This window comes from Bufo bufo, chromosome 3 (genome assembly GCF_905171765.1).
Source record: "Bufo bufo chromosome 3, aBufBuf1.1, whole genome shotgun sequence".
Taxonomy (NCBI): domain Eukaryota; kingdom Metazoa; phylum Chordata; class Amphibia; order Anura; family Bufonidae; genus Bufo; species Bufo bufo.
In genome coordinates, this window is record NC_053391.1 from 91,670,721 (window position 1) to 91,683,687 (window position 12,967).

At 46.6% G+C, this 12,967-nt stretch overlaps 1 long non-coding RNA gene across 1 annotated transcript in view; it reads right to left on the minus strand.

Moving 5' to 3' along the window:
- LOC120993234 overlaps positions 1-7,857 on the minus strand; it is a 9,949-nt gene extending 2,092 nt beyond the window's left edge. Inside the window, exons 1-2 of the long non-coding RNA XR_005777177.1 lie at positions 7,847-7,857; positions 3,208-3,211 (exon numbers count right to left, since the gene is read on the minus strand). This is a non-coding gene — a long non-coding RNA (uncharacterized LOC120993234). The remainder of the gene's footprint in view (positions 1-3,207; positions 3,212-7,846) is intronic.
- Between the last annotated feature and the right edge of the window lie 5,110 nt (positions 7,858-12,967).

Here is a 12,967-nt window from a genome sequence, read left to right on the forward strand (position 1 = left end):
TGGTCTGATCATAATGAAGCAATGGCCTTATCATCTGGGGTGTGGCAACATTGCCAACACACTCATAGAGGTGATGATCGCTTCATTGTGATACGCAAGCCCCTTCACCACAACAAGGTAATGATCACGAAGGGAATTGACACTTGTATGTGCCTTTTTTTTTGTTTTGTTTTTGCAGCCACAGTGCAGCACCAGAGGCCAGAAAAATTAGGCATGTACACATGCCTGAAAAATAATGTTATTGTTGCAGCCGCTGTTGTAGCAGCGGCCGGAAAAATTGATGTTTTCCAGGCAGAAAGGTGGCTAAAACATTGCGGCTTGAACCCTAGTTGGTGGCGGAGAATTCACAAAAGTCATCCGGTATGCAGACATTAAATTCAGCAGCGTGGGGACCATTTTGAGGCCAAGGCATGTCATCAGGCCTTTTGTTAGTCAAACGTATCCCCCACTGTCAGTCCCTTCTGGATCCATGCCTCATTCATCTTAATGAAGGTGAGGTAATCAACACTTTTTTGACCGAGGCGACTTCTTTTGTCAGTGACAATGCCTCATGCTGCACTGAAGGTCCTTTCTGACAGGACACTTGAAGCGGGGCAGGCCAGAAGTTCTATCGCAAACTGGGATAGCTCAGGCCACAGGTCAAGCCTGCACACCCAGTAGTCAAGGGGTTCATCGCTCCTCAGAGTGTCGATATCTGCAGTTAAGGCGAGGTAGTCTGCTACCTGTCGGTCGAGTCGTTCTCTAAGGCTGGATCCCGAAGGGCTGTGGCGATGTGTAGGACTGAAAAAGCTCTGCATGTCCTCCATCAACAACACATCTGTAAAGCGTCCTGTCCTTGCCGCCGTGGTCGTGGTAGGAGGAGGATTACTTTCACCTCTTCCCCTGTTAGAATCCCGTTGTGCTGTGACATCCCCCTTATAAGCTGTGTAAAGCATATTTTTTTGTTTTGTTTTGAACTGCTGCATCCTTTCTGACTTTCGGTAAGTTGCTAACATTTCCGCCACTTTCTGCTTATACCGGGGGTCTAGTAGAGTGGCCACCCAGTACAGGTCGTTCTCCTTCATCCTTTTTATACGAGGGTCCCTCAACAGACATGACAGCATGAAAGACCCCATATTCACAAGGTTGGATGTCAAGCTACTCATTTCCCGTTCCTCGTCCTCACTGATGTCATTGACGGTCTGTTCTTCACCCCAGCCACGTACAACACTACGGGTCCCAGATAGGTGACAACAACGAGCTGGGATGCCTGCTGTGGTTGGTCTTCCTCCTCCTCAAAGCCACATTTCTCCTCTGACTCCTTTTCCTCATACTCCTCTTGCAGCGTTGCCGCAGGTCCGGCAAGCGATGATGACAAGGCTGTTTCTGGTGGTGATGGTGACCACAACTCTTCCTCTTCCTCTTCACGCTCATCTACAGCCTGATCCAGCACTCTTCGCAGGGCACACTCCAGGAAGAAAACAAATGGGATGAGGTCGCTGATGGTGCCTTCGGTGCGACTGACTAGGTTTGTCACCTCCTCAAAAGGACGCATGAGCCTACAGGCATTGCGCATGAGCGTCCAGTAACGTGGCAAAAAAATTCCCAGCTCCACAGAGGCTGTCCTAGCACCCCGGTCATACAAATACTCGTTGACGGCTTTTTCTTGTTGGAGCAGGCGGTCAAACATTAGGAGTGTTGAATTCCAACGTGTCGGGCTGTCGCAAATCAAGCGCCTCACTGGCATGTTGTTTCGGCGCTGAATGTCTGAAAAGTGTGCAATGGCCATGTATCAACGCCTGAAATGGCCACGCACCTTCCTGGCCTACTTGAGGACGTCATGTAAGCCTGGGTACTTAGACACAAAGCGCTGTACGATGAGATTCAACACATGTGCCATGCACGCCACATGTGTCAACTTGCCCAAATTCAATGCTGCCAACAAATTGCTTCCATTGTCACACACCACTTTGCCGATCTCCAGTTGGTCCTGGGTCAGCCACTGATCCACCTGTGCGTTCAGGGCGGACAGGAGTGCTGGTCCGGTGTGGCTCTCTGCTTTCAGGCAAGTCAACCCCAAGACAGCGTGACACTGTCGTATCCGGGATGTGGAATAGCCCCTGGGGAGCTGGGGGGATTCAGTTGATGTGCAGCCAGACACCGCAGCAGAAGAGGACTCAGCCGAGGAGGTTATGGAAGAGGATGGAGTAGGAGGAGTAGAGGAGGTGGCAGTAGGCCTGCCTGCAAGTTGTGGCGGTGTCACCAACTCCACTGCAGAGCCACGCATTCCATGCTTGTCAGCCGTCAGCAGGTTGACCCAATGCGCAGTGTAGGTGATATACCTGCCCTGACCGTGCTTTGCAGACCAGGTATCAGATGGACCCTTGCCCCAACACTGTATGCCAGAGATGCCATGACTTCCTTTTCAATCACTGAGTAGAGGTTTGGGATTGCCTTTTTTGAAAAAAATTTTTGTCCGGGTACCTTCCACTGTGGTGTCCCAATAGCGACAAATTTTTTGAAGGCCTCAGACTCCACCAGCTGGTATGGTAAAAGTTGGCGGGCTAAGAGTTCCGTCAAGCCAGCTGTCAGACGCCGGGCAAGGGGGTGACTCTGTGACATTGGCTTCCTACGCTCAAACATTTCCTTTACAGACACCTGACTGTGGGCAGATGAGATGGAACTGCTGAAAGTGAGAGGCGGAGTGGCGGGTGGTTGAGAGGGGGCAAGGAGGACAGCAGTGGTTGACGTGGCTGAAGATGCTGGACCAGGAGGAGGATGGTGGCTTTGAGCTTGTGTGCTGCTTCTACTCGTCATCATGTGTTGATCCCATAGGAGTTTGTGATGTGCGATCATGTGCCTTCGCAAAGCAGTTGTACCTAGGTGGGTGTTGGATTTCCCACGACTCAGTTTCTTTTGGCACAGGTTGCAAATGGCATCGCTGTTGTCAGAGGCAGACACACAAAAAAAATGCCACACTGCTGAGCTTTGCAATGATGGCATTCTGGTGGTGGCAACAGCATGTGTTAATTGGCGTGCTGTCTGGCTGACCCCGGGTGCCGATACATGCTGTCTGACTGTGCCACTAGCTCCTTGCGACGACCTCCCCCTGCTTCCAACTCGTCTCCTCCTTCTCTCTGTCTCCCCTTCTGAACTTTCCCCCTCTTCTTCTTCTCTTCGAGCAGGCACCCACGTGGCATCCACGGACACATCGTCATCATCAACCACTTCACTTGTATCTGACACCTCAGCAAAGGAAGCAGCAGCGGGTACAACATCATCATCATCATCACACTGTATGTCCATGTGTGTAATGCTGCCTGACTGAATCATATCCCTGTTATCTCCATCCTCTGGCAATAATGGTTGCGCATCACTAATTTCATCCAACTGATGTGTAAATAACTCCTCTGAGGGATCAAGTGAAGCGGCTGTGGTGGCTGTGGTGGTAGTGGTGGTGGTGGCGGCGGGCGGGAGAGTGGTAACTTGAGAGCAGGTGACCAAAGCTGAGCTGGAGGAGGATGGTGCGTCAAGGTTCTTAGCGGAAGCTGTTGAAGATTGGGTGTCCTGTGTAAGCCAGTCAACTATTTTCTCTGAATTTTTTGGGTTCAGGGTACGTGGCCTCTGAACACTGGGCATTATTCCAGGGCCAGTGGAAATCACAGCACCACAAACACGACGGCCCCTGCGGCGTGGCCTGCCTCTGCCTGTCATTTTTTATTAGATAAGTGTTACTATGCGTTCAAGGTACTGTGCCACCCTATATAAGTGGTGGGCAGTGGGCACAGTACAGTCTGTGTGGGCCTGACACACACTGGCTTGCAACTGTGATTATATCACAGAAAAATATTAAATAGAATTTTTTTTTATCTGCGCGGTATTTGTGAGTGAATGACACCCTGTAACAGTATAAGTGGAGGTCTAGCCACTAGCCAGTGGCCACAATACAGTCTGTGTGGGCCTGACACACATGGGCTTGCAATGGGATTAGATCGCAGAAAAATATTAAATATAATTTTTATTTATCTGCGAGGTATTTGTGAGTGAGTGACACCCTGTAATGGTATAAGTGAAGGTCTAGCCACTAGCCAGTGGCCACAATACAGTCTGTGGGCCAGACACACACGGGCTTGCAACTGTGATTATATCACAGAAAGTTTTTAAATATAATTTGTATTTATCTGTGAGGTATTTCTGAGTGAGTGACACCCTGTAACGGTATAAGTGAAGGTCTAGCCACTAGCCAGTGGCCACAATACAGTCTGTGTGGGCCTGACACACACGGGCTTGCAAATGGGATTAGATCACAGAAAAATATTTAATAGAATTTTTATTTATCTGCGAGGTATTTGTGAGTGAGTGACACCCTGTAACGGTATAAGTGAAGGTCTAGCCACTAGCCAGTGGCCACAATACAGTCTGTGTGGGCCTGACACACACGGGCTTGCAAATGGGATTAGATCACAGAAAAATATTAAATAGAATTTTTTTTATCTGCGAGGTATTTTCTGTCACACCCTGTATGAATGGTGTGCACACAGTACTGTCTGTGACTGAGCCTGCAGCCTCTCACACACGGGCAGGCAACTGCAATATATGTATATATAAAATAAAATAAAAAAAGCAGACTGATGTACCAGCCCTGAAAAGGGCTTTTTGGGGTGCTGTCAGGACGCTGTCCTTACAGCAGATGAGTTTGTGGACACAGAACACTGCCCTAGCTAACGCTTTCCCTATTGAATCAGCAGCAGCAGCACTGTCCCTCCTCTCACACACGGGCAGGCAACTGCAATATATGTATATATAAACATTTTTAAAAAAAGCAGACTGATGTACCAGCCCTGAAAAGGGCTTTTTGGGGTGCTGTCAGGACGCTGTTCTTACAGCAGATGAGTCTGTGGACACAGAACAATGCCCTCGCTAACGCTTTCCCTATTGAATCAGCAGCAGCAGCAGCACTGTCCCTCCTCTCACTGAGAATGTAGATTCCGAATGAATCTAAAATGGATGCTGTCCAGGAGGTGGGAGGGTCTGGGAGGGAGGGTCTGCTGCTGATTGGCTGGAATGTGTCTGCTGACTGTGAGGTACAGGGTCAAAGTTTACTCAATGATGATGTATAGGGGGCGGACCGAACATCACATATGTTCGCCCGCCGCGGCGAACGCGAACAAGCTACGTTCGCCGGGAACTATTCGCCGGCGAACTATTCGAGCCATCTCTAGTCAGGACAGACAGCAGAACAGACAGCGTTAGGTACATGGTAACACTCTAGTATACGCCCTACACATAACTCAGCAGTGTCAGGACCTACAACAGAAAGTATCGGTAACGGTGGAGTATAAGGCCCACACATAAGTCATCAGAGTCAGGACAGACTTCAGCATCAGCACCAGGTAGATGCAAAGGGTCCAGTATAAGGGCTACACATAGCTCGGCCTAACTCAGCACAACAGCTAGCGGCATGTTCGAAGTGTGCAGCAAGAATTGGTTCCCAGGAATGGCCCCCTACCAGACAGGACAACACCGAAAATAAACCAAGACACCTCTGACAGCTTCATGTTGTAATTGTGCAGCAGGAATGGGCAAACATGAAAAAAATTACACTATTTGACTTAAAATTCTTGTTTAAATAAATAATTATTTTTTTAAACAACAAGAAAAAGAAGTACAAAATTAGCTACACACGACACGACGCATTCCTCTGACTGATAGAACTTTCAAGATCGGGCACATCAAATCTGTGGCAGATAAATATTTTTAATAACATTTTATCAATTACAATTTCAAACATTTTAACAATAACAGTCCTTTCTGGCTTATTTTATTCATGGAATGCAACTATATGTTTTATTATTTTACGGTTCCTCTGATCCATCCTCCGAACCTTCTTTGAAACCCGCCGCAGCAGCTTATGTACAGTCGTGGCCAAAAGTTTTGAGAATGACACAAATATTAGTTTTCACAAAGTTTGCTGTTAAACTGCTTTTAGATCTTTGTTTCAGTTGTTTCTGTGATGTAGTGAAATATAATTACACGCACTTCATACGTTTCAAAGGCTTTTATCGACAATTACATGACATTTATGCAAAGAGTCAGTATTTACAGTGTTGGCCCTTCTTTTTCAGGACCTCTGCAATTCGACTGGGCATGCTCTCAATCAACTTCTGGGCCAATTCCTGACTGATAGCAACCCATTCTTTCATAATCACTTCTTGGAGTTTGTCAGAATTAGTGGGTTTTTGTTTGTCCACCCGCCTCTTGAGGATTGACCACAAGTTCTCAATGGGATTAAGATCTGGGGAGTTTCCAGGCCATGGACCCAAAATGTCAATGTTTTGGTCCCCGAGCCACTTAGTTATCACTTTTGCCTTATGACACGGTGCTCCATCGTGCTGGAAAATGCATTGTTCTTCACCAAACTGTTGTTGGATTGTTGGAAGAAGTTGCTGTCGGAGGGTGTTTTGGTACCATTCTTTATTAATGGCTGTGTTTTTGGGCAAAATTGTGAGTGAGCCCACTCCCTTGGATGAGAAGCAACCCCACACATGAATGGTCTCAGGATGCTTTACTGTTGGCATGACACAGGACTAATGGTAGCGCTCACCTTTTCTTCTCCGGACAAGCCTTTTTCCAGATGCCCCAAACAATCGGAAAGAGGCTTCATCGGAGAATATGACTTTGCCCCAGTCCTCAGCAGTCCATTCACCATACTTTCTGCAGAAGATCAATCTGTCTCTAATGTTTTTTTTTGGAGAGAAGTGGCTTCTTTGCTTCCCTTCTTGACACCAGGCCATCTTCCAAAAGTCTTCGCCTCACTGTGCGTGCAGATGCGCTCACACCTGCCTGCTGCCATTCCTGAGCAAGCTTTGCACTGGTGGCACTCCGATCCCGCAGCTGAATCCTCTTTAGGAGACGATCCTGGTGCTTGCTGGACTTTCTTGGACGCCCTGAAGCCTTCTTAACAAGAATTTAACCTCTTTCCTTGAAGTTCTTGATGATCCTATAAATTGTTGATTGAGGTGCAATCTTAGTAGCCACAATATCCTTGCCGGTGAAGCCATTTTTATGCAACGCAATGATGGCTACACGCGTTTCTTTGCAGGTCACCATGGTTAACAATGGAAGAACAATGATTTCAAGCATCACCCTCCTTTTAACATGTCAAGTCTGCCATTTTAACCCAATCAGCCTGACATAATGATCTCCAGCCTTGTGCTCGTCAACATTCTCACCTGAGTTAACAAGACGATTACTGAAATGATCTCAGCAGGTCCTTTAATGACAGCAATGAAATGCAGTGGAAAGGTTTTTTTGGGATTAGGTTAATTTTCATGGCAAAGAAGGACTATGCAATTCATCTGATCACTCCTCATAACATTCTGGAGTATATGCAAATTGCTATTATAAAAACTTAAGCAGCAACTTTTCCAATTTCCAATATTTATGTAATTCTCAAAACTTTTGGCCACGACTGTAGATAGATTCCATATTAACATACCCATGGTAAGTATATACCTGACACACCCCAAAACACACATTACGGCAATACCTTCCTCTGGGGGTGCGATTCACCTTGTGAATGCATAGTATTTAAACCATGTGTCCACTAATCAAAACACACCATTGTCCCTAATGATTACCTGCTAATGTGTATTGACATCATGGTGAGCACCGCGGCCCTTACTACCCTAACATGCCATCTGCGTCCGACCGAATGTGCGTGGCAATCATGTGATATCTAGTCATACGGCTGCCGACGCACATCAGGAATTAAGGGGCCTGTGCTCCCAATGCGCACCAGTGGTAGGAATAGAGGCAAGACAAGCACTGAAGAGGAGTAATCATCGGCATTATAACAAAGATGAACATGATAAATGTCAGGAGATTATCTACAGATCATCAAAAGTATAAAAAAATAAAATAAAATATGATTAAAAATTTAGGGTTTTGTGGACTATGATAACTGATAAAGTGCAAGTGCCTAAAGATAATGACGTGCATGAATGAATGTGAATCTATACACACATTTTAATTTTTTTGGCTTATGGTGGTATTATACTTATTTATTGCTTTCTGGAATCCATAACTTTATTATTGGTCATTTGTTTTATTAGGACACAGCCATTCCTATACTCCTATTATACTTACAATCATTGTATATTTAGATCCCACATGCCATATACTGTTTGTTACTGTTCCTCAGGATGAACGCACTTTTTCTTGTTGATGTGATTCATCTTTTAATGTTTTTTATGTCAATATGTGTTAATAGAAAATTAAGTTTTGTTTTTATAATTGAGCTATAGATACTCTTTTATTCTTCTGTAGGTCTATTAGTAGAGATGAACGAATTTTTCAAAAATTCGATTCGCTGGTTTGCCAAGTTTTTCGGGAAAAATTTAGTTTGATCCAAATAAATTTGTGGCGAATTACGTTAAAAAAACGCCCATTTCCTGGCTGCTGAGAGCCTTTATAGTGGTGTAGAACACTGTGCCTTGTAGTAACACACATAGGGAGTCTGCTGTGGTAGTGAAATAATACTGTGAGTCAGTATGACATGCAGATGATAGGCGTCGCTCTTAGAATCACCGCACACGTCACTTATTAGGACAGTCACGGGGCCAAAACTGACCAAATAACTCAAGTATCAACTCAGCCTTACAGGTAGATGTTATCGCCAAGAAGAAGCGCACTCCTTTTACACCGTCGTCAGCTGATTCCACATAGATGTCTACAGAACCTGTTCTATTAAACGCTTATACAAGTAGAGCCTCCCCCGACAGAGTGGAGAGGGTGTCAACAGTAAGTTTGTGTTGACGTCACTGATTAATTTTCCCCATTCTCTGATCCGTCAGAACAATTACCCAGAAAAAATGGATCCTGTCTGTTGAGCATCCGCCTTTACTCGGTCAGCATTTGCTCAATAATCCATCAGTATTGCTAAAGGCAAAAAAAAAAACTAAAACGGAGTGGATCTAAAACAGAGATGACACGTGAATGGAATGTTTCTATGTTTTCTACCCACTCCTGCTTTTAGCTACCAAATCATAAGCCAATTCTGATGGGACCATAAAGGCCTTACAGCTGCTACATACAGGATCCGTGTCACGGCTGTATGTGAGCAACAAGAGCATGCACAGAAAATAGAGCTACTGACCGGACCCAAACTAGGGAGGATAAAGGGTGACCCCTGTCAGACCCTCAAAAGCTCTCCCTATGCTGCTAAGCCCATGCCCGGATCCAAATGGTGGAAGGAGGCATGCCCGCGTACCTAAGACTGATGACCACTGTAACCCCTACAATAGTGGAAGGGGCACGGCCACCGGTGCCCTGCTCAGTATATGGAGGGAACCGTGGTCGCCTCGGATCCAGTCAGAAAACACACAGATACACAGCAATGTCTGCACACTTAGCTGAAGGGGCTGCAGCCGCAGTGAAGACGGATCCAAAGACAGGCTGGCAATATCTTGCTACTTGCTGCAGCAGAACACAGGTCCAGTGAAAGGATAGCATACCAGGGAAGATACTCAAGCAAGAGCTACAACCCAAATGAGAAATATAATCCACACCTACAATAGGAGGAGGGGGAATATAAAGGCAGGGAAATCAAACGCAGGAGAAACAGCTGGGAGGAAGGAAACAGAAAACTCCTCCCAGCTCTAGTAGTGACATCATCACAGGGGTGGAGAAACAGAGCTGTGAGAACGTCTCAAAGCTCTGGTAGTGACAGTACCCCCCCCTCTACGGGTGGACTCCGGACACCCAGGACCCACCTTCTCAGGATGAGCCCTATGAAATGCCCTGATGAGGCGAGTGGCTTTAATGTCCGACACCGGAACCCACATCCTCTCCTCAGGACCATAACCCTTCCAATGAACGAGGTACTGGAGAGAACTGCGGACAATGCGAGAGTCCACAATTCTGGAAACCTCAAACTCCAGATTGCCATCAACCAAAATCGGAGGAGGAGGCAAAGAGGAGGGTACCGTGGGCTGGACATATGGTTTTAAGAGAGATCTGTGAAATACATTATGTATCTTCCAAACCCGTGGAAGATCAAGACGGAAGGCAACAGGATTGATGACTGACAAGATTTTATAAGGCCCAATAAACTTGGGACCCAATTTCCAGGAGGGAACCTTCAGTTTAATATTTCTTGTAGACAACCACACCAGATCACCCACACTCAGGTCCGGACCAGGCACACGTCTCTTATCAGCCACACGCTTATACTTCTCACTCATCTTTCTAAGATTACTCTGAATCTTTTGCCAAATGGTAGACAAAGACGAGAAAAATCTCTCCTCCTCAGGTAAACCAGAAAGAGCCCCTCCCGAGAATGTCCCAAACTGCGGATGGAACCCATATGCACCAAAGAATGGCGACTTATCAGAAGATTCCTGACGACGGTTGTTCAGAGCAAACTCAGCAAGAGGGAGAAATGAACACCAATCCTCCTGGTTCTCTGCCACGAAACAGCGCAAATATGTCTCCAGATTCTGATTGAGGCGCTCAGTCTGACCATTCGACTGCGGGTGAAAAGCAGAAGAGAAGGACAGCCGAACCCCTAGGCGAGAACAGAAAGCCTTCCAGAACCTGGACACAAACTGCGTGCCTCTATCGGAAACAATATCAGAGGGAATGCCATGCAATTTAACAATATGGTCGACAAAAGCTTGCGCCAACGTTTTAGCATTGGGTAAACCAGGGAAAGGTACGAAATGAGCCATCTTGCTAAAACGGTCCACCACCACCAGGATCACCAACTTCCCTGAGGAACGAGGAAGATCCGTGATAAAGTCCATGGACAGGTGTGTCCAAGGACGGGAAGGTATGGGTAACGGGAGAAGGGAACCTGAAGGCCGTGAACGAGGGACCTTAGCGCGAGCGCACGTCTCACAAGCAGCCACAAAACACTCCACCGACTTACGAAGAGCCGGCCACCAAAATCTCCGAGCAATGAGATCTACCGTGGCTCTACTCCCGAGGTGACCAGCAAGAACAGTATCATGATGCTCCTTGAAGAGTTTGTGACGTAGCTCAGGAGGCACAAACAACTTCCCAGAAGGACAACGGGCAGGTGCCTCAGTCTGGGCAGCCTGGACCTCGGCCTCCAAATCCGAATATAGAGCAGAAACAACTACCCCCTCCGCCAAAATGGGACCCGGGTCCTCGGAGTTTCCTCCTCCCGGAAAACAGCGAGAGAGAGCATCAGCCTTCACATTTTTGATCCCAGGGCGGAATGTAACAACAAAATTGAATCTGGAGAAGAACAGAGACCATCTGGCCTGTCTCGGATTCATACGCCTGGCCGACTCCAAGTATGCCAGATTCTTATGGTCGGTAAAAACGGTGATAGGGTGCCTGGCCCCCTCCAACCAATGGCGCCATTCCTCGAAAGCCAACTTGATGGCCAACAACTCCCTATCTCCCACATCATAGTTTTTCTCTGCCGGGGAGAGTTTTTTAGAGAAAAAGGCACAGGGTCGCCATTTGGCAGGAGAAGGGCCCTGGGACAAAACCGCACCCACACCCACCTCGGAAGCATCCACCTCAACAATAAAAGGTAAGGAAACATCGGGATGCACCAAGACGGGAGCAGATGCAAAACTCTCTTTAATCTTAGAAAAAGCTGCAAGCGCCTCCTCCGACCAAGAGGAAAAATCCGCCCCCTTTTTTGTCATGTCAGTGAGGGGTTTGACAACAGAGGAATAATTCAAAATGAACTTTCTGTAATTCGCAAAACCCAAAAAGCGCATCAATGCCTTCTGATTCTCAGGAAGCTCCCACTCAAGTACAGCACGGACCTTCTCCGGATCCATGCGAAAACCAGAAGCAGAGAGGAGAAAACCCAGAAATTGAATCTCCGATACCATAAAAAGACATTTCTCCATCTTGGCGTACAATTTATTTTCCCGCAGAATCTGCAGAACCTGAAAAAGATGATCCTGATGGGTCTGAACATCAGGGGAAAAAATATAAATATCATCAAGATACACCAATACAAATTTCCCCATTAAATGGTAGAAAATACTGTTAACAAAATGCTGAAAGACGGCCGGAGCATTCATCAGGCCGAAAGGCATAACGAGATTCTCGAAATGCCCGTTAGGGGTATTAAAGGCCGTTTTCCATTCATCCCCCTCTCTGACCCTGACCAGGTTGTACGCGCCTCTCAAATCCAATTTGGAAAAAACCTTGGCCCCAACAATTTGGTTGAAGAGGTCCGGGATCAGAGAAAGGGGATAGGGATCATGAATCGTGATACGGTTCAGCTCCCTAAAATCTAGGCAAGGTCTCAGAGAGCCATCTTTTTTTTTAACAAAAAAAAAAACAGCGGCAACAGGTGATTTTGAGGGACGAATATGCCCCTTATCGAGACTCTCGGAGATATAGGTTTGCATTGCGATTCTTTCCTGTTGTGAGAGATTGTAGAGGCGAGCTTTTGGCAGCTTGGCGCCGGGAATGAGGTTAATGGGACAGTCAAACTCCCGGTGAGGAGGTAGCTCCTGAACACCGCTCTCAGAAAACACGTCCGAGAAATCAGAGAGAAATGATGGCACAGTTTTAGTAGACACCTCTGCAAAAGTCGCTGTAAGACAATTCTCTCTACAAAAGTCACTCCACTCATTTATTTGCCTTCCTTGCCAATCAATAGTGGGGTTATGTCTAGTGAGCCAGGGTAACCCCAAAACTAGAGGAGAAGGCAATCCGTTAAGGACAAAACAAGATATATCCTCCACATGAGTGTCACCTACAGCTAACCGGATATTGTGAACAATGCCCTTCAGAGATCTCTGTGAGAGTGGAGCAGAGTCAATAGCAAAAACAGGTATATCCTTTTCTAATGTGCAAACCTGAAAACCATGCATGGCTACAAATTGAGTATCAATAAGATTGACGGCCGCTCCACTATCAACAAAAATCTCACAAGAAATGATCTTGCTCTCTAGCGCCACCCTGGCAGACAGGAGAAAACGGGAACTGC